General features: G+C 51.2%; 1 protein-coding gene and 9 non-coding genes across 10 annotated transcripts in view; 6 read left to right on the top strand and 4 right to left on the bottom strand.

The window, feature by feature from the left end:
* The window catches only part of LOC123360051 (zinc finger protein 850-like), a gene marked incomplete at its 5' end in the record, with an annotated part of 122,856 nt that overhangs the window by 67,241 nt on the left and 32,734 nt on the right, over window positions 1-22,881 (bottom strand). The gene's annotated exons all lie outside the window — the stretch shown is intronic.
* TRNAT-AGU lies at window positions 3,018-3,091 on the top strand. Its single transcript has one exon. It is a non-coding gene; the product is annotated as a tRNA-Thr (tRNA).
* On the top strand, window positions 11,213-11,348 carry LOC123360065. The gene has a single exon (XR_006575958.1). It is a non-coding gene; the product is annotated as a U4 spliceosomal RNA (small nuclear RNA).
* TRNAM-CAU lies at window positions 15,195-15,266 on the top strand. Its single transcript has one exon. It is a non-coding gene; the product is annotated as a tRNA-Met (tRNA).
* TRNAN-GUU lies at window positions 16,030-16,103 on the bottom strand. Its single transcript has one exon. It is a non-coding gene; the product is annotated as a tRNA-Asn (tRNA).
* On the top strand, window positions 17,676-17,747 carry TRNAM-CAU. The gene has a single exon. It is a non-coding gene; the product is annotated as a tRNA-Met (tRNA).
* On the bottom strand, window positions 18,510-18,583 carry TRNAN-GUU. Its single transcript has one exon. It is a non-coding gene; the product is annotated as a tRNA-Asn (tRNA).
* TRNAM-CAU lies at window positions 20,157-20,228 on the top strand. The gene has a single exon. It is a non-coding gene; the product is annotated as a tRNA-Met (tRNA).
* TRNAN-GUU lies at window positions 20,992-21,065 on the bottom strand. Its single transcript has one exon. It is a non-coding gene; the product is annotated as a tRNA-Asn (tRNA).
* Window positions 22,638-22,709, top strand: TRNAM-CAU. The gene has a single exon. It is a non-coding gene; the product is annotated as a tRNA-Met (tRNA).

The raw sequence follows: 22,881 nt of genomic DNA, 5'->3' as shown, positions 1-22,881 counted from the left end.
CTTCCCTCGAGGAGGCTCTTACCTTCTAAACAGGGATGGCTGTTTTCTCGTAAAATCACTAAAAGGGAAGGAGAAAACTCGGAAGAGGTTCCTCCTGGCGCTCACGTCCGTGAACCCGAATACTCTCTCAGTCCTCAAAGAGAGACCTGGAGAAGGAGACTTGCTGAAGCAAAGCCACAGGGGTCTCTGAGGTTTCCCTGGCCCCTCGCCCCTGTCCTGCCTGGCTGATGTCAGCATCTCTCTGTGAGGTCACCACCTCCCCACCACCTTTGACCAATAGTCTGAGGTCCTGCAAAAGGCCTTTGTGATGTCACTGCCACACCCCTCCCTTGCTGTGCTAATGTCCTGCCCCTGGCCAGGCACTTTGGAGGTTTGAGCTACTCCCTGTGGATCACCCCACTCAAGGAGCGTTCGTTCTAGGAAGCAAGCCGGCTAGACAGGAAAACATCAGACGCTGCTCCCAATGCTACACTCAGTTTTTCAGAAATTAGTCGACTTTATGGCCAGAAGAGACCATTAGAGCATCTAATCTGACCCCCTGCATATCACAGGCCTCCTTTATGACACAATAGCTACTTTTGGAGCAAACACATCCCAGAAAGGCATCTAGTCTTCATTGAATGACATCAAGAGATGGAGGATCCACCACTCTCCTTGGTAGCTTGTTCCTGTGGTGAATCATCCTCGCTGTTGAATATTTGTGCCTTAGTTGTAATATGAATTTGTCTCTTTTCACCTTCCAGCCATTGGGTCTTGTTATGCCTTTCTCTGCTAGATTAAAGAGCCCTTCAATACCCAATCTTTTCTCTCCATTAAGGCCCTTCAACACTTCAATGAAGTCACCTTTCATTCATGAAGGACCCCCCGCCGCCGAATTGCCGCCGAAGACCCGGAGCGGAAGAATCTCCGGGGGCCCAGGCCCCACGAGAGTTTTCCAGAGCCCCTGGAGTTAGTGAAGGACCCCGCTCCAGGAGCCCCGAAAAACTCTTGTGGGGGCCCCTGCAGGGCCCAGGGCAAATTGCCCCTCTTACCCCGCTGGGCAGCCCTGATGGGACCTGGAGCTACTGTTATTTCAGGACTCCTGTGAGACCCTCAGCTGGTTGGTTTGCACTCTGCTCTCATTGCTTCCTTCTCAGGACTCTCTCTCCTCCTGCGTCTCTGCTGCTCTCCTCTCCTAGACATTGAACTCAGCCCTTGCTGCTGCCAACACCAACTGGCAGAAGGGCCTATAAGCCCCCTGCCTGAGGGGAGGCCAATGCATGTGGGGGGCCATAAGCAATATGATATTTTCTGTCTTATTCTCTATCCCTTTCTCAATGATTCCCAAGATTCTCTTTGCTTTTTTGACCATCGTTGCACACTGAGTGGATGTTTTAAGAGAACTATCCACAGTGGCTCCAAGATCCCTCTCTTGAGTGGCAACAGCTATTTTTGGCCTCGTCATTTTATATGTAGAGTTGGGATTATGTTTTCCAATGTGCATCACTTTGCATTTATCAACAAATCTGCCATTTTGTTGCCCTTTCACCCAGTTTTGTGAGCTCTTTTTGCAACTCTTCGCAGGCTGCTTTGGACTTAACTTTCCTGAGTAGTTTTGGATCATCTGCAAATTTTACCACCTCGCTGTTTACCCCTTTTTCCAGATCATTTATGAATATGTTGAATAGCACTTGTCCCAGCCCCCCTGGGGGGCACCACTATTGACCTCTCTCCATTTTGAAAACTGACCATTTATTCCTACCTTGTAACCAGTTATTTACCCATGAGAGGATCTTCCCTCTCCTCCCATGAGAGTGTAAGAGAGCAGAATAGGGCTTCCTTGGGAGGGGGCGTGAACTGAGAATATATCAGGGGGTTGTGCACATTTACTGTCCTGGTGAAAAAGTGTGTCTGATACTCAGCCTTTGCTGCGCCTGCCGGCTGTGACTGCTGAGGACATTTTCCTTCTCTGCTCCAGGGTCTCTCCTCTGCCAGATTCTCAGCAAGTCAGGCCCCCTGCAGACTATGGCAGAGCAGTTTGGTAATAGGGTGCAGGACTCACCACGTAAGAATGTAGCTGCTGTAGCACCTTGACTGACCATGAGCCAAATCCTGCAGCCCTGACAGCCCAGGATAACCTGCCACTGATGACAATGGGAATTGAGCCTTTGTAACTAGCTGCTGGTACCTGAGGTCTCAGCTATGGATTAAACTGGTGGCAAACACAACTTCAGCCAAAGAAGAGAAGGATGTAAGTGAAAGAGCAAAGCCAGCCCTGGGGAGCTGCTGCAATCCCGTAACCACAGCTGGAAGGGAGAAGAGGAAAAACTCCCTAAAGTGCTGGGCGCAGCCCTGAGAAAAGGAAGTCTGTCAGTGAGATCAGTAGCAATAACTGTGAAATGACGGAGTGCTTTGTCCTCTGTGCCGACATGGCTGAATTGTGTTACTATACTGTGAGAATAAGCTTTAAAATATCCTGCTCCAATTTCAGGATGGGTCTGTAACCATAATCAGTCTCTGTGGGAAGTGGCCTCTAGATAGCAATCTTTGGGCAGAGCTGGCTGAAGAACCTTCCTACTCACCAGGAGATCCTGGCTTGACCTGACAGTTCCTCCTTGCAGAACCTGGCTTTTGTGTCAGGCTCCTTTCTTTTATTTCTTCTCATAAAAAGAAAAGACCTCACTGCACAATCCTTGTAAGAGCTTGTTCAAGACACAGAGACCCTTCCTTGCAGCTAAGTCTTGGAAAGTGTTAAATGGTAAGTCTGGAGTTGATGGAAAGGTTACCATGACTCAAGTTGAGCTGAAGCTGCTGTGACTGAAACACAGAGCGCTAATCAGTATCTGATCACAGCAGCTTGTGGGAGAAGTGCATGTTAGAAGCCCTCTATCAACTCAGCTGTGGCTTTCTGTGCACAGAGAGCCAGACAGCAAAAAGTCTGCAAGTCTTGAAGGAAATGGGGAATGTCTGTACTTTGGAATTTGAAGGTGTAGTCTTGGACCATCAAGTGTAGTGGTTGCAAATGCCCTCTTGGGGAAGGCACCATGGCTTAACTGGCTAAAGCACTTGTCTAGTAAACAGGAGATCCTGGGTTTAACTCCCAGTGGTGCCTTGTTCTATAGCTTTCATCTCTTTGCTCACATTTTCCTGTGTCCTTCTAGGAAACAGAAGAGACCTCCCTTGACAGTCCAAGTAATTGCTTGTGAAGGAAAAGACTTCTTTCCAGCGGAGCGTTGGAGAGAATCAAATCCTCAGTCTGGAGTCGATCAAAAGGCTATTGGCATTGGCAAGGAGGTTGCTCCGGCTGCAATTTGCTGTGACAGGAGAGCCTGTGTTGGGCACCCATGCAATTCGCTGAGGCTATCTGTGCACAGAGCCCCTTCTAGAGGGTTCTCTGCAGGGCTTGCAGGAAATGGAGAATTACTGTCCTTTCACTTTTCATGTTATTGTTGATGAAAAATGGAGCAGTTAGGGGAGAAGTCCCAGAGTGTGGCACCATGGCAGAGCTTGCCAAGAGAGCTGCTGGATAAAGAGCAGATTCAGGATCCAGCATCCAGTGCTGCCTTGCTGAACGTGCCTCCTCTTGTCCCCTTTTGGTCAATCTTTTTTGTTAATGGAGAAGCCCGACTCTGGCTAGCCATACAAATGCTTGCAAAAGAAACGGGTCTTTTTGCTGACAACTGTCAAAAGGAGGCTTTGGATAAACATGGAAACAAGGTCAAGGTCACTGTAACTCATCTTGCATGTGCAGCTGTTGAAGCTACAAGGCAGAGCACTAAGCACAGTATTACCACGGCTGGTCACAGCAGGATCTCTGTGGGGGGGGATCCATGGGGTACAATCCTAAACTGTGGAACTGCTCTGTCCTCTTATCTCTCCAGCCTCAGCTGTGTCTTACAATGCTGCAGTAGTGACAAGCAGCAAAACCCCCTCCATGTGCTGTGATCACTCAGCCAACAACATGCAGCAATGCACCCAACTAAGTTGCATGAATGCTCTATAAGCCACTCCTCAATTATACATAGAGAGACACCAGCATATCTCCCCAGCCCTCAGCCTTGCACCTCAGAAATGTACCGTCTTACACTGCTCAAAACCTCTTGAAAAGTGCAAGCTCATTAATTAATTCACCGCTTCCTCAAAAAGAAAGTGAACATGCACCAGCCTTTTTAATCTGAGCAGTTTTCCCAAGCACTTTGGACAATTTTACAAGTAAATATAGAACATTAAAATAAGTTTATTAACTACAGAAAGATAGATTGTAAGTGATTATAAGTGTTAGGCAGAGAGATCAAAGTTGGTTACATAAATGAAAATAGAATCTCAGTGTGACATTCTAGACCTTTGGGGGAGCGGGCTGTAACCCCCATATTCCTCATTTTCATATAATCGTGATCTTACATATAAAGCATGACTTGTAAGGTACCAGGGGAAAGGATATGATCTGCTGAAAGTCATTTCTCTACCCATCTGTGTACACCATTCATATATATGAAGTTATGAGAATTGTGTAGTATGGTTGTCACTATGCTGTAAATTGGGGGAATCAGCTATCACCTGCATGAGGCCACATGAGGGGAATTGCTCAGCCTTGCTTGGAGAGACGCAGTGATGCTCACCTGACTCTGAAGAGGGCCACAAAGCCAATGGGGAAGGAAGGACATGATAAAAGGAGAGTCATTCGCTAAGCTTTATCTCTCTCTTCCACCTCCACCTACAGCCATCACCACACCAAGCAACTGAGGAGCTGATCAAAGGGGAGACCCCGGCTGAAAAGCAACCAGCCAGCCTGTGGTGAGAAGCATCTAAGTTTGTAAGGGCACTGAAAGGGTTAAGATCAGCTCAGAATGCATTTTACTTTTATTTCACATAAACAGCCAGGAGTCTGGTGGCACCATAAGGACTAAGAGATTTATTTGGGCATAAGTGTCTGTGGGTCAAAAACCCACTTCCCCAGATGCATGGAGTGAAAATTGCAGATACAGGCATAAATATATATTGGAACATGACATGAAGGGACCTTACAAGGGGAGAACCAGTGTTGAAGGCCAATTCAGTCAGGGTGGATGTGGTCCACTGCCAATAATTGATGGGGAGGTGTCAATACCAAAAGAGGGAAAATTGCTTTTGTAGTGAGCCAGCCACTCCCAGTCCCTATTCAAGCTCAAATTAATGGTGTTAAGTTTGCAAATAAATTGTAACTCTGCAATTTCTCTTTGAAGTCTGTTTTTGAAGTTTTTTGAAAGACTACTTTTAAATGTTAATGAATGTGAATGTGTTAGTGAATGTGTAAATGGATTATTGCTTGTGCAAGTCCCATACATAGGCGGCAGGTTTGTATAATTTTTGGTGGGGCCCAAAATGGTGGTGCCCCCCCGCTCCCGCCCTGTAAGCCGATATAAAATGAAGCTACAACGCGTCAGTGCCACAAGATTACAAGGGTCAATTAAAAGTGGAAAGTCAGAAGCAGCACTTGCCTACTTCAATATACATTTTACCATCACTGTATAAAAATGGTTCCTAATTGTCGATGCAATCTGATTAATTTAAGAGCACATTACAATTAAATATTTCAATTCTCAGTCATTTTAAGACTTTGCCACACACTAGTTTGTCTGTACACCAGTTTCAGACAATCCTTTATAGCAATTTTACTCCAGGTCCTATGTGAAACCAATCAATCACTTCCTCCTCTCACCCGCAAAGTGGCTTCATCTGCTTTAAAAGTCACAGAGCAGCAGCCACAAGTCTGCAGGTCTTAGGGATATTGTCCTGGTCAACTCAGTCAAAATTAATTACAACCTAGATGGGATTATGGTGAGGGGGCACGGCACGGCCCCCTCCCCTCCCCTCCCCTCCCCCTCCTGAAGTGCTACAGCACCAGTAGCTTGCACTGCTGTTATGCTGTAGCCCTTAGGCGGCGGCAGCAGCAGCAGCAAGGGAGAGAGACGCGCGCTGCACGCTCTTTACGTTCAGGCAGGGAAGCTCCGGGCAGGGCCGGCTCTAGGTTTTTTGCTGCCCCAAGCAAAAAAAAATTTGGCTGCCCCCATTCCCAGCCCTGGTCTCCCCCCGTACCCTCCTGCTGCCCCAGTCCTGGGCTCTCCCCCCACCCCCACACACCCCCTGCCACCCCAGCGCTGGGCTTCCCCCTTTCCTCCCCACCAGTGCCCTCCCCCCACCCCGCTGCTGCCCCAGCCCTGGGCTCCCCCTCACCAGTGCCCCCCCACACACCTCCTGCCGCCCCAGCCCTGGGTCACTGGTAACTCGCTCCCAGGGCAGGTCGTTCAGCCGGAATTTTGGATGTGCACAAAACACAGACAGGACTGGTTCCCATATGCTTACAGAGCTGCAGTAAAGTGGAACAATTTTCAGCTTGTGTGATTGGAGGATATCTGGATGCATATTATAAGACTGTCCTCCATAAATGAGGAAAAGTTGAGGAGCCTTTATTATTCTTTTGTTCCACTCTTTCTTTCTATGGGGAATTTGCCAATGCAATCTCACTGTCTTCCTTTTAAACAAACAAAAAGGCAATGGCTGTTGAAAATAGCAATTCCAGTCCTGATAAGCATTTCTTGCTCAATTTTATCCTACTTTTTCTACAGCAAGTTACAGTGGATCAGTATATTTGATTTGGGAGAAATGCAGTAACAGCTGCCCAAACTGAGCTTGAGCACTCCTGAATTTTGAGGTGTTCAAATCCGGAAGGCAGGTGCTGGGGGTGGGAGAGGGCTGTGGGCTCCATGGGGGAGCATGGCAGCAACTGTCTGGAGCTGCATGGAGCCAGACACGCTGGTCTGAGTGGCACAGTAAGCGGTTTGGGGGTTGGAGAAGGGGTAGGGAGTTCCGGGGGGCACTCAAGGGACAAGGAGCAGGGGAGGTTGGATGGGGCAGAGGTTCGGAGGGGCAGTCAGGGGACAGGCAGCAATTGGATAGGCATGGGAGTCCAGGAGGTTTATCAGGGGACAGGTAGGGGGTGGGGTCCTGGGGGGAAGTTGGGTGGGGTCTCAGGAGGGGGCAGTTGGGGACAAGGAGAAGGGAGGCTTAGATAGGGGCTGGGGTCCCAAGGGGCAGTTAGGGGCAGGGGTCTCGGGAGGGGGTAATCGGGGGACAAGGACCAGTGGTGCTTAGATAGGGGGTGGGGGCCCTGGGGGGCAGTTGGGGCAGGGGTCTGTGGAGGGGGCAATCAGCGGCCAGGGGCTGGGATTCAAAGGGCTCTGGGCTCCCTGCCCCTGTGGGCAGCGCAGAGCCCTCTGATTCCCGGCTGCGGCTGGGATTTAAAGGGCTCTGGGCTCCCCGCGGCTGCCGGCAGCTCAGAGCCCTCTGACTCCCGGCCGCGGCTGAGATTTAAAAGGCTCTGGGCTCCCCGCGGCTGCAGGCAGCGCAGAGCCCTCTTACTCCCGGCCACAGCTGAAATTTCAAGGGCTCTGGGCTCCCCGCGGCTGCAGGCAGCCCAGAGCCCTCTGACTCCTGGCCGCGGCTGAGATTTAAAGGGCTCTGGGCTCCCCGCGGCTGCAGGCAGGGGCAGCTCTAGGATTTGAGCCGGCACGTCGCGGGGGGCGCTTTGGCGGTCGCCGGTCCACGGCTCCGGTGGACCTCCCGCAGGCACGCGCGTGGAGCCGCGGTCTCAGCGGACCTTCCCCAGGCATGCCTGCGGGAGGTCCACTGGGGCCACCTGCCGCCCTCCCGCAGGACGCCGCCCCAAGCATGCACTTGGTGCACTGGGGTCTGGAGCCAGCCCTGGATGGCCACAATGGGTTGGGGCTCTAGAACTTGCTACCCTGATGGTTGGGATTCTTGCTGCTTCACCTGGTGCCCACAAGTTTGGCCCTGGGGCTTCCTGCCACACTTTTCCTGGGGCCCACATGGCGCTTGAAGAAAGGAGGGTCAGGGCCGGGATTGATAGTCAGGGCTTGGCAGGAGGGAAGAAGATTCCCAGGCTGGAGCCCCACACACCTTCCCTCCTCCTCTGGGCACCTAGAGCAGAGGCGGCCCAGCTCTGTCTGCTGGACACCTCGGCAGAGTAGGTGAGTTCATGTAAATACAGTCTGGTCCCAAAGCCTCCCCCAACCCTGGCTCGTCACTAGCTGTCAGGGGAGAGTCATTCACACCTCGCTTCCAAATCATCATTTGAAATTCTGAGCTTGGCCAACATTGCCGAAGCCAATGCACCGACATTGTCAGCAAACACAACAGCTGGGTGAGGAACCCGGCTTTGTCCAGACTTTTCAAACCTATTAAACTTTCTCAGGTACAAGTATTTTTCATACGTTGGATCTGCTTTTAAAGTGTGTGTTAACGTTTCAATTTCCATTCAGATTTGCAACCAATGACAACATTGGCAGCGCTGCATGTAACTACCTGACCACTGGGGAGGTGTTGGGGAAATTCGGGGAAGGGGGTGCACAGCCCCCTGGCTGGGGGGCATATAGGGAATGCCGGGTTTCACTGAATTGAGACTCCTACTGCAGCACCTGAGTAGGTTACATCAGAGAGGAGCTGCAGTGTCTAGGCAGTGGGATGCCTGTGCCTTTAAGAGCCCAGCCCTGGGAAGCCCATGCTGAGAGGTGCTGCCTGTGGGAGGGGAAATAGAAAAGCCCTTCTGCTCCTGCCCCCATCTTTGCAACCACTGGAGTCTCAGCCCCGCGGGGTAACTGTTAGCCCTCTGTCCCTGCCCGTGCCGGGGTTTAACCCTCTGGCAGCGCCTCCCCCTGGGCTTAACTCCGGCTCCTTCCCCCCTCCCTGACTTTGCCCTTCAGCCCCTCTCCTAACTCTGCCTCCAGCTGCTTGACCCCCCAACCAGTCAATTTCCACCCCTTGCTCAGACCCTGGCCACCCCCCTCCTCTGATTTGCCCCCCTTTGCCCCTCTTTAATCCCTGTAAAAGGTAGGGGGGGGCTGGGTCCCATTCTCTGGGTGGGGTCTGGGTGCCTGGCCCCTGCCTGCCCAATACTCAAAGCGCCCCACGATCTTGCAGATGTTTGCCGAGTGCTGCAGGGTCACCTGCAGGGGGAGAGAGACGCGGTTAGGAAGTGATGCAGCCAAGGGTGCCTCACCCAACACAGAGATGCAGCCACCTCTGGGGTGGGTTGCACAAGTCAGCAAATGAATTTGGAACAGGAAATGCACTGAAAGGAGCAAGGGAGCTGCAGGAGGTGGAGAAAACCAGAAAAAGCAGGAGCCCTGGATCCCAGCCCTGCCCCTCCCCCTCTCTACCCCCTAACCCCCACTCCCCTCCCACATTTGAGGGGAGAACCCAGGAGTCCTGGTCCCCAGCCTGGCCCACCCCCATATCTTGATATGGCTCCATCCAACAGCTGCCCCCCCCCAATTGCAGGGCAGTGCCACGGGGCACACCAGGGCCTGCCTGTTTGCACAGAATGGGCGATGCCAGTGACCCAGGGTGGGGAGTGATGATGCTAAGGGAGAAGCAGGCAGCAGACACCCCCACGACAGAGAAAGAAGTGCTAGGGGGTGCCGTGCTGCAAGGAGTGAGGGGGGTTGGCAGGGAATGGGAGGATCTCCCCTCACAGCGGGTGCATCTGTCTCCCCCGCAATTCCTCCCCAGCCCTACCCCGGCCCAGGCTAACCCCGGCCCAGCTACCAGGGTTACATTTGGCCTGGATTCCCCAGCTGCTGGGGGAGGGGCATGGGGCTGGGGAGCATGAGCCTCTATTCCCCCTTCCCCCGACACAGCTGCATGGGAACTGACCAAAGGAGCCTGCAGCACTGCTGCCTAGAGGAAACTGAGGCACCAGCCAGTGACAGACACATCATGGCTCTCCTCATCCGCATCCTCTTTTCCATATACAACCCGGGGTGGGTGGGGGGAAACTCAGGGCAGTTGCATAGTTAACCTGTGGAACTCCTTGCCAGAGGATGTTGTGAAGGCCAAGAGTATAACAGGGTTCAAAAGAGAACTAGATAAATTAACAGAGGACAGGTCCATCAAGGGCTATTAGCCAGGGTGGGCAGGGATGGTGCCTGTAGCCTCTGTTTGCCAGAAGCTGGGAATGGGCGGCAGGGGATGGATCACTTGATGATTCCCTGCTCTGTTCATTCCCTCTGGGGCCCCTGGCACTGGCCGCTGGCAGAAGACAGGAGGATACTGGGCTAGATGGACTTTGCGTCTGACCCAGTCTGGCCGTTCTTATGTCTCCCTTGGCGCAGCAGTGACACCCAGTGGGCAGTCAAAGTAATGCACAGAAGGTGTTTCCCTTGATACAGCAGTGACACCCAGTGGCCAGGTGGCGTAATGCACAGCGTGTGTCTGCCTTCTAGGAGCAGTGACACCCAGGGACAGGTCACGGTAATGCACAGAGTGTGTTTCCCACCAATTTGGGTAATGCACAGAGTGTGTTTCCCATGGAGCAGCAGTGACACCCAGTGACCAGCAGGTGGCATCAGACTCTTCTCGTTTGGTGGGGGACTGAGATGGGCTAGACAAAAAAAATTGGGGGGCAGGCTCCACCCTTTATGGGAGCAATACAACCTTTATTAAAATAAAATAGTAAACAGGGTTTACTTTAATAATCTAAATCTGTCCAAATTTTAATACTATGAGCTCAGATCAAGTGTGAGTAGTCTCTTGGTCTATCCAAGGACGTGATCAAGTGTCTTGATGTTTTTGGTCTTTTGGCCTCGAGATGAAAACCTTGTCTGAGTCTTTGGAACCTTGAGATAAAAATATTATTTAAATCCAAAGTTCTTAAAGATCCCATCAACAATGAAAACCTAAATGAAAAATTGAAACAAAAAACAATGCTTAATTTAAAACCCAAACATTAAGAAAAACTTTGTTTTTAAAAATAAAAACTAACAAATGCCATAAATTAATAATTTCAACATTTTATCAAAAAGGTGTGCTACAGCAGGATGAGAAAATAACATAAAATAAATAAGCCTGACCACTAAAACCTCCTATAAAGGAATCACATCCTTGAATACTGGCCAAATCTGTATAAAATATGCAGAACTATGTCAAAACTGGTGTTGCAGGTCAGCCATTCGAATCCAGAAAATGTCAATTAAAAGCTCCATTCCAATTAAAAAAACAAAACAACCCAATAAACCCAAAGAGTCACAGCCTGAAACAAACCTACACAGAAGCAAAATTAAACCTGTGCCAACATTGGAACAAACTATGTAAATTTCTAATTCTAACTTCTTGTTTCTCCCAGGAGGAAAGTGTTTTGCATCTCAGTAACCAGGCTGTCACTGCAGCTTTCCTTTCACTAAATAAGAAGTGGCAGTATCATAGCCAATGAGGTTAATCCGAGGCGTGATTATTGCTAGTTGAAAACTTTTCCCAATGCCCTCAGTTTTCTTTATGAGAAATTAAAATTGTATCTTTGCACTAATATCCCAAATGTGCAAGTCCATCCCCTCAGAGCAGCCCCACACCCTGAGCCCAGGGGAGACTCCCAACTGGTTTGTGCATTTGTAACCCTGGGGCCTGAAGCTGATGAGAGAAAGGGAAGTGAGTGATCTTGGAGGTTTCCGATACCACCTGCTGGGAGCAGAGGGAATTGACTGAGCAACGTCCTGGCTAATTTTCACCTTGTTCTCTGCCAGCAGGCTCCACTGGAGAGCTCGGGAGTGACTTGACCATGGCAGCACCCTATGTACATTTTGGAGCCATTGGGGTGAAATGTGAGTACTTTTGGGGTTGGGACCCACATGAGAAGGGATGTGCACAAACTGGAGAGAGTCCAGCAGAGGGCAATAAAAATGATTAGGGGACTGGGGCACATGACTTAAGAGGACCTACAGGCCATATCCTGTATGTTAAGCTAAGGCAAAGTTAGCATCTCTATAGTGTGACCTTTTACTCAGAAAGGAAAATTGACCTTTATCTTGTTAATTACAGAGAGAAGTACCCACGCCTGTCTAAGACCTTTACCTAGACCAATCGACAATGGAGAATGGCATAAGGGGGTTTTCAGTGTTGTACCCACAGAATTAACATGTACACCACAAGGGAACTTATGTGCATATGTACATGTCATCAACACGCACAAACATACTAGCCTATGAAGTAAGCGTACCCTAACGTTTTGTGGGTAAGGAATGAAATTTGGGCATAGGAGGAAGGATTTCCGGCACTTGTGCCCTATAAAAGAGGTAACCCACCTCGCTAGAGCACGTCGCTCTATCATTCTGACTTACTTCCTCCACTCTCTCTCTATCTACTATCAGTAGGCTGTACTTGTTCTTAAACTTTAAGTTTCAAAGTAACTCGGCTAAGCTCGATTTCCCTAAGTTTTTATTCTTTGTTTATTAGGATTTGATTTTAAGTTTAACTTATTCAAGTAAACCCAAAGTAACATTAGCTTTTTCTAAACACTGCATCTTTCACTCAAGAATTGAGAAACCTGAACTGCAAGGCTGGTCCTGTGTCTCTTACCACCAGGTTATCAAGGAAGGGTGTGAGTATATTAACCAAAACTTTGTTGCATATAATGCCATATGTATCTTTTGAATAGCAGTAATGCAACTGTAACTTTATAACTCAATTAAATTAAATAAAATCTAAGCTAATAAATTAAATTTTCATCATATTTTCCAAATTAATATTATTAGTATACCCTAAATCAGGCTACATGGGACAGAGAGTTGGAGTGCAGGGGGATGAGAGCACTGGCTCTGGGGGTGCAGGCTTTGGGGTGGGGTTGGAATGAGAGGTTCAGGGTGCAGTAGAGGGCTCAATGTTAGGGCAGAGAATTGGGCTGTGAGGGCTCTGGAACAAGGCCAGGAAAAAGAGAATTGAGGCATGCAGGGCCGTCCTTAGGATTTATGGTGCCCTAGGCGAGATTATGAAACTGGTGCCCCTGTGCCTGATCTGCTCTTAGCAACACAAATATAAGCATACAGTATTGGAAAACTTGCCACATTCACGTTATTAAAACCAGTTTAACTTAATTAAGCACACTGTAATGCTGATGCACTGGCACTAAAGAAGTAGCACTATAGAAAAAATTCTGATTTGACAGAATGATGCAAATAGTATAATTTTTTTAATTTTGTCAAAATTTTATTGGAAATTTATATGAAGAGGTATTGAAACAAAGATTTGTTTTTAATTAAAAGCAATCTTTCTGGCTTTTTTGGCTGCAAAATCAGTTTAATAAGCTGGGTCTCCAAACAGTGGGAAAATATAACCCTAGTTTTACTGCTAGGTAAAGGACAAAGTGACCAAAATGAAGTCAGCACAGAATCATCTCATCTAGATTAAGGTAGCACAGAAATGTTACAGAAGTCCTAGTGTGCCTTATTTTTGTTTGGAAAGACATTAGCAATAGAAGCATATTCATATGATAAAATACATGATAAATCACTGCCTCTAAAGTTCCATCAAAAACTGACATTTTCACAGCTCTAGCATGATCTGCTGTACAGATTCTTCACAAGGAAGTGTCCCTGGCCTTTTTAACTCATATTAACTATGTAATTACTTTATGAAAGTTGGAGAAAACATTGTGAAAATGTAAAACATTGGCTGCCCAACTTCTGGGCTGGCAAAGGCTATACTGAATCACAGGATAAAAAAAAAAGCAGGAGAATCTTAGTACAACATATGGTCAGTCTATACCAGGGGTCGGCAACCTTTCAGAAGTGGTGTGCCAAGTTCACTGTAATTTAAGGTTTCTCATGCCAGTAATACATTTTAACATTTGTTGAAGGTCTCTCTCTATCTCTATATTATATAAATAAACTATTGTTATTATCTGAGGTCCTGGCCACCAGTCCTGCTCAGGCCACTGCCAGCTGAGTAAATGAAACCCCAGACCAGCAGTGGGCTGAGAAGAACTGGTGGCTGGAACCCTAAACAAGGATCCCAGGCCCTGCTCAGTAGAGTGAGATTGTTAGTCACAGGACAGTGGGTGGGTTTATGCAAATTCTGGACTCTGGGGCCAGGGGGGGCACGTGCACCACCTCTGCAACTGACGTTTGCTACCTCACTCCATAACAACACACCTTTTACCTCTCAGGACCAAAAATATACACCGTGAAAGAGATCTAACAGCATAAGCTTAGGGTAAGCAACTACAGCACTAACAACAATTTTAAGAGATTCAAAACCGCCTCTGTCTTTCCACACCAGGGACAGCAGAAAGGACATCAGCACCACCTGCAAGACACCAACAAACATCCATTTCTACCTCCCACCACAAGCGGACGTTAGGAACCCATACCCCTTAATGGTGAGTACTTTTCAGGAGAGGGTGACGCTCTCAGGCCTCAAATGCCAGGTACAGTTACTCTGTCCTTGATCCAAAATCAACAGGAAAATACACTGGATTACTCCTGCCCCAATAACAAAGAGACTGGGGATATCGCAGCAGCTGAAATGACCGTTTGGACAAGCACTCCCATCATGCAATCCGGGGTGGGTGTAACTATGCAAATGACATCAGCCCCAAAAGGCCTTGACAACACATCACCAACAGATGGCAGGGCAGACTTCATACTGACCCTGCTTCAACTACATTGTGGCAAAGATTCCAAAACACCGAACGTTAAACCTCACCAAACGCGGGTCAATCCATCCTCATCGTCGTAACCGCTCGTTATACTCCACACCCGAACGTAGCCCTCATATGGACAACATACCCTCCTAACTCAGTATCTGTACGTTAACCTTTTACCCCCCAGTCAGGGCTATTGCAGATTATGTATTCCTTATGCCACCGTATCTTAAACCGAACTTTGCACCCCTTGGGTAAGCTGTACGTTGTTCCCTGAGCACCAGAAACTTCTATGCCGAAACTCTGTACTGTACGCTTTTTTTTTCTTTGAACGTCATCTTAATAAAATGTTGACTTTTGTTCGAGATCCCGGCTCCTGTTCCTTTGCAAGGTGTGTGCGTTTGCTCCGGGTTTTAGTCTGCTAATACAGCGGGGGGGAGGGGGGGGCGATTGAGCCAGACGCGCTTGCCTGCTGCAGACACGGATCCAAGGCTGAACCTCGTCCCCCACAAGCTTGAAAGCTTAACTGAAAACTGTTTAAGAAGTGCTCCCGTCTCCGGCACTCAGCTACCCAGCTCCCAATGGGGTCCAAACCCCAAATAGATCCCTTTTACCCTGTAGAAGCTGTAAAATCCTGTGACCAGGGCAGCTGCCTAGCAGCCTGCGCATCTGCCTGCCAGCACGAGAGCGCGTAAGACACTAATCCGGATAGTGGCAGCTAGGTGGCAGGGGGAGGGTGTGAAGAACCAGCAGAGTGGCGCAGCGGGAGCGTGCTGGGCCCATAACCCAGAGGTCGATGGATCGAAACCATCCTCTGCTAGGCGTGCGCTTGTTTCTTTTCCCTCTGGGCCTTCAAGCGAGCCAGTGACCAGCAGAGCACCAAGAGCCTAGGCCATGAGGCAAGAGGTGGCTGAGGCGAAGCGGCCTGCCAGGGAGCTCCCGGGCACCTCTGGCTGCCTGGGCTGAAGGCAAGAGGCAGGCCTGGGCGTGGCGAGGGCCTCCTGTCCTGGAATGAGGCTGCAGTGCTTCCTGGTCCCCTTTTCCCACCACCCCGGCAGGTGGCTGCTGCGGGAGAACACGAGGGAGGCTCTGGGGGCGCTAGGCAGTGCTGTGTGTGTGGCTGTCAGGGGAAAGAGCCGAGGCTCCCGACTCGACCTGCCATTGACTCGCGTGGCTCTGCGCGCCGTCAGCCAGGGCGGGCCAGGCTGCGGACGTGACTCAGGCTTGGGCCGCATGGCCGTGCTTTCCTGATGAGGCATGAGGCAGGCCAAGAGCTTTGCACAGCGTACAGGGAAGTGGGAGGGAGGCGTCTTTGAGCCGGCGTGTCTCCTCCGCTTCTCCCTTGCCGCTTGGGCGGAGGCGGGAAGGGAGCGAAATGTTCCCGGCTGAAAGTTTTTGTGCTCGGCCTTGAGGATTAAGCCTGAGCCTCCGGCACGGCTGCTGGCAGATGGGTTTCTGAATGGCATCCAGCCCGCTCTTTGGACCACCAGCTGAAAGCACTGAGGCCAAGAGGCAGCAAAATGGGACCTTTGAGGCACCCCCACAGGCCTCGGGGAAGCAAGGAAGCAGCACAGGCTTAGCGTCGTCCCTGGGTGGGCTCGAACCACCATCCTTTCGGTTAACAGCCGAACGCGCTGACCCATTGCGCCACAGAGACACGGAGGGGCAAGGCTGTATTGAGCACAAAAGCCGGGAATCAGCTCAGGGTACGGTATAGCACATGCATGCAGTGGTTAGACAAGCAACAGCAAGGAACTGGACTGGTATGGAGCGAAAGTTCTGTGGGAAGGAACCGAAAAGAGCAACGGGGCTGTGGTACAGCGCTCGCATACACTTTCTTTGGCCTGTTTTGCTGGAAGAGTTAGCAGAGCGAGATTGTTAGTCACAGGACAGTGGGTGGGTTTATGCAAATTCTGGACTCTGGGGCCAGGGGGGGCACGTGCACCACCTCTGCAACTGACGTTTGCTACCTCACTCCATAACAACACACCTTTTACCTCTCAGGACCAAAAATATACACCGTGAAAGAGATCTAACAGCATAAGCTTAGGGTAAGCAACTACAGCACTAACAACAATTTTAAGAGATTCAAAACCGCCTCTGTCTTTCCACACCAGGGACAGCAGAAAGGACATCAGCACCACCTGCAAGACACCAACAAACATCCATTTCTACCTCCCACCACAAGCGGACGTTAGGAACCCATACCCCTTAATGGTGAGTACTTTTCAGGAGAGGGTGACGCTCTCAGGCCTCAAATGCCAGGTACAGTTACTCTGTCCTTGATCCAAAATCAACAGGAAAATACACTGGATTACTCCTGCCCCAATAACAAAGAGACTGGGGATATCGCAGCAGCTGAAATGACCGTTTGGACAAGCACTCCCATCATGCAATCCGGGGTGGGTGTAACTATGCAAATGACATCAGCCCCAAAAGGCCTTGACAACACATCACCAACAGATGGCAGGGCAGACTTCATACTGACCCTGCTTCAACTACATTGTGGCAAAGATTCCAAAACACCGAACGTTAAACCTCACCAAACGCGGGTCAATCCATCCTCATCGTCGTAACCGCTCGTTATACTCCACACCCGAACGTAGCCCTCATATGGACAACATACCCTCCTAACTCAGTATCTGTACGTTAACCTTTTACCCCCCAGTCAGGGCTATTGCAGATTATGTATTCCTTATGCCACCCGATCTTAAACCGAACTTTGCACCCCTTGGGTAAGCTGTACGTTGTTCCCTGAGCACCAGAAACTTCTATGCCGAAACTCTGTACTGTACGCTTTTTTTTTCTTTGAACGTCATCTTAATAAAATGTTGACTTTTGTTCGAGATCCCGGCTCCTGTTCCTTTGCAAGGTGTGTGCGTTTGCTCCGGGTTTTAGTCTGCTAATACAGCGGGGGGGAGGGGGGGGCGATTGAGCCAGACGCGCTTGCCTGCTGCAGACACGGATCCAAGGCTGAACCTCGTCCCCCACAAGCTTGAAAGCTTAACTGAAAACTGTTTAAGAAGTGCTCCCGTCTCCGGCACTCAGCTACCCAGCTCCCAATGGGGTCCAAACCCCAAATAGATCCCTTTTACCCTGTAGAAGCTGTAAAATCCTGTGACCAGGGCAGCTGCCTAGCAGCCTGCGCATCTGCCTGCCAGCACGAGAGCGCGTAAGACACTAATCCGGATAGTGGCAGCTAGGTGGCAGGGGGAGGGTGTGAAGAACCAGCAGAGTGGCGCAGCGGGAGCGTGCTGGGCCCATAACCCAGAGGTCGATGGATCGAAACCATCCTCTGCTAGGCGTGCGCTTGTTTCTTTTCCCTCTGGGCCTTCAAGCGAGCCAGTGACCAGCAGAGCACCAAGAGCCTAGGCCATGAGGCAAGAGGTGGCTGAGGCGAAGCGGCCTGCCAGGGAGCTCCCGGGCACCTCTGGCTGCCTGGGCTGAAGGCAAGAGGCAGGCCTGGGCGTGGCGAGGGCCTCCTGTCCTGGAATGAGGCTGCAGTGCTTCCTGGCCCCTTTTCCCACCACCCCGGCAGGTGGCTGCTGCGGGAGAACACGAGGGAGGCTCTGGGGGCGCTAGGCAGTGCTGTGTGTGTGGCTGTCAGGGGAAAGAGCCGAGGCTCCCGACTCGACCTGCAATTGACTCGCGTGGCTCTGCGCACCGTCAGCCAGGGCGGGCCAGGCTGCGGACGTGACTCAGGCTTGGGCCGCATGGCCGTGCTTTCCTGATGAGGCATGAGGCAGGCCAAGAGCTTTGCACAGCGTACAGGGAAGTGGGAGGGAGGCGTCTTTGAGCCGGCGTGTCTCCTCCGCTTCTCCCTTGCCGCTTGGGCGGAGGCGGGAAGGGAGCGAAATGTTCCCGGCTGAAAGTTTTTGTGCTCGGCCTTGAGGATTAAGCCTGAGCCTCCGGCACGGCTGCTGGCAGATGGGTTTCTGAATGGCATCCAGCCCGCTCTTTGGACCACCAGCTGAAAGCACTGAGGCCAAGAGGCAGCAAAATGGGACCTTTGAGGCACCCCCACAGGCCTCGGGGAAGCAAGGAAGCAGCACAGGCTTAGCGTCGTCCCTGGGTGGGCTCGAACCACCATCCTTTCGGTTAACAGCCGAACGCGCTGACCCATTGCGCCACAGAGACACGGAGGGGCAAGGCTGTATTGAGCACAAAAGCCGGGAATCAGCTCAGGGTACGGTATAGCACATGCATGCAGTGGTTAGACAAGCAACAGCAAGGAACTGGACTGGTATGGAGCGAAAGTTCTGTGGGAAGGAACCGAAAAGAGCAACGGGGCTGTGGTACAGCGCTCGCATACACTTTCTTTGGCCTGTTTTGCTGGAAGAGTTAGCAGAGCGAGATTGTTAGTCACAGGACAGTGGGTGGGTTTATGCAAATTCTGGACTCTGGGGCCAGGGGGGGCACGTGCACCACCTCTGCAACTGACGTTTGCTACCTCACTCCATAACAACACACCTTTTACCTCTCAGGACCAAAAATATACACCGTGAAAGAGATCTAACAGCATAAGCTTAGGGTAAGCAACTACAGCACTAACAACAATTTTAAGAGATTCAAAACCGCCTCTGTCTTTCCACACCAGGGACAGCAGAAAGGACATCAGCACCACCTGCAAGACACCAACAAACATCCATTTCTACCTCCCACCACAAGCGGACGTTAGGAACCCATACCCCTTAATGGTGAGTACTTTTCAGGAGAGGGTGACGCTCTCAGGCCTCAAATGCCAGGTACAGTTACTCTGTCCTTGATCCAAAATCAACAGGAAAATACACTGGATTACTCCTGCCCCAATAACAAAGAGACTGGGGATATCGCAGCAGCTGAAATGACCGTTTGGACAAGCACTCCCATCATGCAATCCGGGGTGGGTGTAACTATGCAAATGACATCAGCCCCAAAAGGCCTTGACAACACATCACCAACAGATGGCAGGGCAGACTTCATACTGACCCTGCTTCAACTACATTGTGGCAAAGATTCCAAAACACCGAACGTTAAACCTCACCAAACGCGGGTCAATCCATCCTCATCGTCGTAACCGCTCGTTATACTCCACACCCGAACGTAGCCCTCATATGGACAACATACCCTCCTAACTCAGTATCTGTACGTTAACCTTTTACCCCCCAGTCAGGGCTATTGCAGATTATGTATTCCTTATGCCACCCGATCTTAAACCGAACTTTGCACCCCTTGGGTAAGCTGTACGTTGTTCCCTGAGCACCAGAAACTTCTATGCCGAAACTCTGTACTGTACGCTTTTTTTTTTCTCTGAACGTCATCTTAATAAAATGTTGACTTTTGTTCGAGATCCCGGCTCCTGTTCCTTTGCAAGGTGTGTGCGTTTGCTCCGGGTTTTAGTCTGCTAATACAGCGGGGGGGAGGGGGGGGCGATTGAGCCAGACGCGCTTGCCTGCTGCAGACACGGATCCAAGGCTGAACCTCGTCCCCCACAAGCTTGAAAGCTTAACTGAAAACTGTTTAAGAAGTGCTCCCGTCTCCGGCACTCAGCTACCCAGCTCCCAATGGGGTCCAAACCCCAAATAGATCCCTTTTACCCTGTAGAAGCTGTAAAATCCTGTGACCAGGGCAGCTGCCTAGCAGCCTGCGCATCTGCCTGCCAGCACGAGAGCGCGTAAGACACTAATCCGGATAGTGGCAGCTAGGTGGCAGGGGGAGGGTGTGAAGAACCAGCAGAGTGGCGCAGCGGGAGCGTGCTGGGCCCATAACCCAGAGGTCGATGGATCGAAACCATCCTCTGCTAGGCGTGCGCTTGTTTCTTTTCCCTCTGGGCCTTCAAGCGAGCCAGTGACCAGCAGAGCACCAAGAGCCTAGGCCATGAGGCAAGAGGTGGCTGAGGCGAAGCGGCCTGCCAGGGAGCTCCCGGGCACCTCTGGCTGCCTGGGCTGAAGGCAAGAGGCAGGCCTGGGCGTGGCGAGGGCCTCCTGTCCTGGAATGAGGCTGCAGTGCTTCCTGGTCCCCTTTTCCCACCACCCCGGCAGGTGGCTGCTGCGGGAGAACACGAGGGAGGCTCTGGGGGCGCTAGGCAGTGCTGTGTGTGTGGCTGTCAGGGGAAAGAGCCGAGGCTCCCGACTCGACCTGCCATTGACTCGCGTGGCTCTGCGCGCCGTCAGCCAGGGCGGGCCAGGCTGCGGACGTGACTCAGGCTTGGGCCGCATGGCCGTGCTTTCCTGATGAGGCATGAGGCAGGCCAAGAGCTTTGCACAGCGTACAGGGAAGTGGGAGGGAGGCGTCTTTGAGCCGGCGTGTCTCCTCCGCTTCTCCCTTGCCGCTTGGGCGGAGGCGGGAAGGGAGCGAAATGTTCCCGGCTGAAAGTTTTTGTGCTCGGCCTTGAGGATTAAGCCTGAGCCTCCGGCACGGCTGCTGGCAGATGGGTTTCTGAATGGCATCCAGCCCGCTCTTTGGACCACCAGCTGAAAGCACTGAGGCCAAGAGGCAGCAAAATGGGACCTTTGAGGCACCCCCACAGGCCTCGGGGAAGCAAGGAAGCAGCACAGGCTTAGCGTCGTCCCTGGGTGGGCTCGAACCACCATCCTTTCGGTTAACAGCCGAACGCGCTGACCCATTGCGCCACAGAGACACGGAGGGGCAAGGCTGTATTGAGCACAAAAGCCGGGAATCAGCTCAGGGTACGGTATAGCACATGCATGCAGTGGTTAGACAAGCAACAGCAAGGAACTGGACTGGTATGGAGCGAAAGTTCTGTGGGAAGGAACCGAAAAGAGCAACGGGGCTGTGGTACAGCGCTCGCATACACTTTCTTTGGCCTGTTTTGCTGGAAGAGTTAGCAGAGCGAGATTGTTAGTCACAGGACAGTGGGTGGGTTTATGCAAATTCTGGACTCTGGGGCCAGGGGGGGCACGTGCACCACCTCTGCAACTGACGTTTGCTACCTCACTCCATAACAACACACCTTTTACCTCTCAGGACCAAAAATATACACCGTGAAAGAGATCTAACAGCATAAGCTTAGGGTAAGCAACTACAGCACTAACAACAATTTTAAGAGATTCAAAACCGCCTCTGTCTTTCCACACCAGGGACAGCAGAAAGGACATCAGCACCACCTGCAAGACACCAACAAACATCCATTTCTACCTCCCACCACAAGCGGACGTTAGGAACCCATACCCCTTAATGGTGAGTACTTTTCAGGAGAGGGTGACGCTCTCAGGCCTCAAATGCCAGGTACAGTTACTCTGTCCTTGATCCAAAATCAACAGGAAAATACACTGGATTACTCCTGCCCCAATAACAAAGAGACTGGGGATATCGCAGCAGCTGAAATGACCGTTTGGACAAGCACTCCCATCATGCAATCCGGGGTGGGTGTAACTATGCAAATGACATCAGCCCCAAAAGGCCTTGACAACACATCACCAACAGATGGCAGGGCAGACTTCATACTGACCCTGCTTCAACTACATTGTGGCAAAGATTCCAAAACACCGAACGTTAAACCTCACCAAACGCGGGTCAATCCATCCTCATCGTCGTAACCGCTCGTTATACTCCACACCCGAACGTAGCCCTCATATGGACAACATACCCTCCTAACTCAGTATCTGTACGTTAACCTTTTACCCCCCAGTCAGGGCTATTGCAGATTATGTATTCCTTATGCCACCCGATCTTAAACCGAACTTTGCACCCCTTGGGTAAGCTGTACGTTGTTCCCTGAGCACCAGAAACTTCTATGCCGAAACTCTGTACTGTACGCTTTTTTTTTCTTTGAACGTCATCTTAATAAAATGTTGACTTTTGTTCGAGATCCCGGCTCCTGTTCCTTTGCAAGGTGTGTGCGTTTGCTCCGGGTTTTAGTCTGCTAATACAGCGGGGGGGAGGGGGGGGCGATTGAGCCAGACGCGCTTGCCTGCTGCAGACACGGATCCAAGGCTGAACCTCGTCCCCCACAAGCTTGAAAGCTTAACTGAAAACTGTTTAAGAAGTGCTCCCGTCTCCGGCACTCAGCTACCCAGCTCCCAATGGGGTCCAAACCCCAAATAGATCCCTTTTACCCTGTAGAAGCTGTAAAATCCTGTGACCAGGGCAGCTGCCTAGCAGCCTGCGCATCTGCCTGCCAGCACGAGAGCGCGTAAGACACTAATCCGGATAGTGGCAGCTAGGTGGCAGGGGGAGGGTGTGAAGAACCAGCAGAGTGGCGCAGCGGGAGCGTGCTGGGCCCATAACCCAGAGGTCGATGGATCGAAACCATCCTCTGCTAGGCGTGCGCTTGTTTCTTTTCCCTCTGGGCCTTCAAGCGAGCCAGTGACCAGCAGAGCACCAAGAGCCTAGGCCATGAGGCAAGAGGTGGCTGAGGCGAAGCGGCCTGCCAGGGAGCTCCCGGGCACCTCTGGCTGCCTGGGCTGAAGGCAAGAGGCAGGCCTGGGCGTGGC

This window comes from Mauremys mutica, unplaced genomic scaffold (assembly GCF_020497125.1).
Source record: "Mauremys mutica isolate MM-2020 ecotype Southern unplaced genomic scaffold, ASM2049712v1 Super-Scaffold_100210, whole genome shotgun sequence".
In the NCBI taxonomy this organism is placed as follows: domain Eukaryota; kingdom Metazoa; phylum Chordata; order Testudines; family Geoemydidae; genus Mauremys; species Mauremys mutica.
The sequence above is the reverse complement of the archived record's forward strand: the minus strand, read 5'-3'. Positions and strand labels throughout refer to the sequence as shown.